Source organism: Ixodes scapularis, unplaced genomic scaffold (genome assembly GCF_016920785.2).
Source record: "Ixodes scapularis isolate PalLabHiFi unplaced genomic scaffold, ASM1692078v2 PGA_scaffold1__304_contigs__length_218370807, whole genome shotgun sequence".
Classification (NCBI taxonomy): domain Eukaryota; kingdom Metazoa; phylum Arthropoda; class Arachnida; order Ixodida; family Ixodidae; genus Ixodes; species Ixodes scapularis.
This window is the reverse complement of record NW_024609846.1, coordinates 124,598,359-124,601,481: the sequence shown is the minus strand read 5'-3', so window position 1 is coordinate 124,601,481 and position 3,123 is coordinate 124,598,359. Positions and strand designations below refer to the sequence as shown.

At 46.7% G+C, this 3,123-nt stretch overlaps 1 pseudogene; it reads right to left on the bottom strand.

Annotated features, from left to right (window-relative positions):
* Positions 1 to 1,218: 1,218 nt before the first annotated feature.
* On the bottom strand, positions 1,219 to 2,192 carry LOC120838034 (annotated as a pseudogene).
* Between the last annotated feature and the right edge of the window lie 931 nt (positions 2,193 to 3,123).

Below are 3,123 nucleotides of genomic sequence, written 5' to 3'. Positions count from 1 at the left end.
GCTTAAGGGTGAACGGAATATGGTTGTTCGTTTTCGGGTTTTATATATTTTTTCTTTTTTTTACTTCGGGGGGTAAAAATGGGGTGCTATTTTTCAAGCTGATAATCGGGGAGAAATTGGGTTTTTTGTAGAAGCATTCCGAAATTAGGGATTTTTCGGGTTAAATTTACAAATCTGCATACATTCGTTTTTTCTTGTTTTTTTATCGGATGGTAATACGAGCTCCTTAACGCCAACGCGTTAAAATTAGGGATCTGTTTGAATGTGGTAATCGGAGGCACATAAGGGTTTTCTAGCAAATAATAAAAAATTCGGTGTTTCTATGGAAATCAAAAAGCATTATTACAGTAAAGAGCAATGGTAACTTCTAGGAAATGAAACATTTTATTCATGAAAAGCTGGTCATCGATTTTTTACACATCCTTGTTAACATACATTATTATCTGCATGCACAACATGTCGGTCTCCATTTGAGACCTGTCCGATCTTTGAACTTATCTCAGCTGAGAGAACGTTCTCTCGACATCACAGCTTCCATTAGCTAGACACAACAATGTCAGTGCAGCATTTGACAGCCTGGAGTAGCGAGCGGTAGAGTCATGCCAATACTCAATGAGTTCGACAACTGTGTTAGTGGAGCTTGCTTCCAGCAAGTACTGGTTAAACTCGTCTTCAAACGGATCTACGTCGTCGGTCACGGAAATGAAGAGGTCGGTAGTCATGAAATGACTGCCTCAGCAGACGCTTCTAGAATGGATCCAAGACGGCTCCCAATTTCCATACGTTAGCTGGTTTTCGTATTTGTCTGAAACGTTTCGTTTAACAGTGCAGTACCATTTTGTTGCAAGTTTCGTGCAAAACTCTTCAGAACGTGTTTTCACAAACGTGGCGCTGCTCTTTGGTAACATACACAAAACAGCTCTTGCCTCATCGCTTTGACCGATCGTCGTTGAAAGCTCGCTGACAGTCTGCTGCAGCTTGGCGTTTACGAGGTGATCAAAGCTGGGCATTAGAAGTTTCCCGCTTTCAAGCGTTTTCTGGGCGTCTAAAAGAGGACCGAGTGTGTCTTTCATCAGGATTGCCTTCGCATAAACAACTTCAGAAAGTATCACTCGAATAGCTTCTGCTTTGCTGTTATCGTGCGAGCTTTCAGCAAGTTCCGTTAACGAGCTCCACAGTTTTATGACAACAACAAGCGCTTTGTAGAAGCTTTGCCATCTATTCGGGACAACAGAAGGTGGCTTCTGTTGTCCCAAAGAGGCCGTTAGAAGCACAAATTTCGGTGTACTTTTGGTAGAGCTTGTTAGCGTGCTTAAATAACGCGCTAAACTTGATCACTGCGGATCGAACATCAGACACGCATGGAGAAGAAATGGCATGGTCAACACTGACATGAATCAGATGAGCTAAGTCTTTCAGATGCAAGATACGAATCGCTTCAGCTTGACAGATTTGTCTTACCATTTTTCGAATGTACTCCGCTGAGTCTGTGGCTACAGCCGCAACGTCCTTCCACGTTTTGCCTACACTGAGGAAAGCCTTGCTGACTACCTTGGCCACCGCGTAGCTGTTCAAAGCATTTACTCTGTCGATGTCGACCAAAACAACCCGCTTCTTCATGGTTTTTTGGCTGTAGTAGCACGGGAGAGTGCTGATGGTAGGCACTCCAGTGATGTCCGGGGATTCGTCGACGATGACGCTCACTTTCACAGCTCGCATATCATCGCAGATTTTCACCATGTCCTTGTCGAAAGCTTCTTTCAAGTATTTCAACCGAAGTCTCTGTCCTGTTGGCATGGTCTTCGCGGCCTTGCAGTATTTGCGTACAAATTCTCACAGAGGTCCGTTCGCCTGGTTCATGCAGATTCCACTGTACGCTAGGGCTCGAAGTTGTGGATTACGCCGTCCGTTTCAGATTCTTTCGCACGTTGCCTACACGACACATCAAAGGCCGTCAGCTGAGATGTTCCCGCCTTCTCAGCTTCCTGGGTCGATATCTTGAACTTCTTATGGCGGGATGACGCTAGATGCTCGCGAATTCGATCGTAGGGCTTCTTCGCTGGATCGGTGACCATCTCGGTGTTGCAATATTTACACACTAACGTGCGGCTGCCTTCACTGTCTTTCGTTGCGATCTGGAGATCTTCACTCTCTTTACACCAGTCATCCAGTGTCTTTCGTTTTCTTCCCATCTCCAACGCTGAATTTTTCTGTGCGGCGTACTGGGGCCCTATCTTCGGCTTTGCACGCGTCAGTCAAGTGAGAAGTGACGATGAGGATCATGCGTCTCGTTGGTTAGAGTTGGAAAAATGCCACCATTCTGAGAATATTGCTGATCCTTTCAAAACAAAATTTTGATTGCAGTCGCCTTCTTTCCCTTCTATTGTGCGCAGTGTTATGACCCTTCCCATATCTCCTTGTGTTTGTGAGCGAGTGGGAAACTCGTCGAACCATTTTCCCACTCGTTAGGGCCACTTTGGGGGATGGATTAGCCAAGGCTTAGCCGAACGCTCGGGGCCTGTCTATTCTGGCTGGCAACGGTCGCTTTAGGGGAAGCACAACACAAGGGCTCCTCTCCCTCACGTGTCAATCCTTCTGACCTCTACCGCCACCTCGGCTGGCGCCGAGGCGGCGGAATGCGACAATATGCGTTTCTGGCCTTCCGGGAGCTTATCCGTCACGGTGGCGGGAGGTTAATTAAACGGCGCCGGCTCGAGCACATGCCAATTTGCAGACCTTGGAGTCATCTTGCCAAGGGACCATGAAATGACCTTTTTACTTTTTCCAGATAACTTTTACATTAAACCGTCAATGTTCACTGAATGCCGAACAGGCATCCGTTTTCGTCTCGGTTTATTAACTTCTACACAAAAAATTATTGAAATATCGACTTTTTCATTCTCTCCAACTGACCGCAAAACAAGCCGTGACGTAGGCCGTTTCCGGAACCGGAAGTTCTCTCGGCAGTTGGGGTGCGCCGGTAGGTTTTACTGCGCTGATGTCACCGACGTATTTCCTGAATCGGCGCCTCTCATCGCCGCATCGCAGCTGAGCGAAATTCAATGAGATATGTTGCGCTACAGCGACAGCATGGGACTAGTCCCATACGCCGGTATGCCTGTT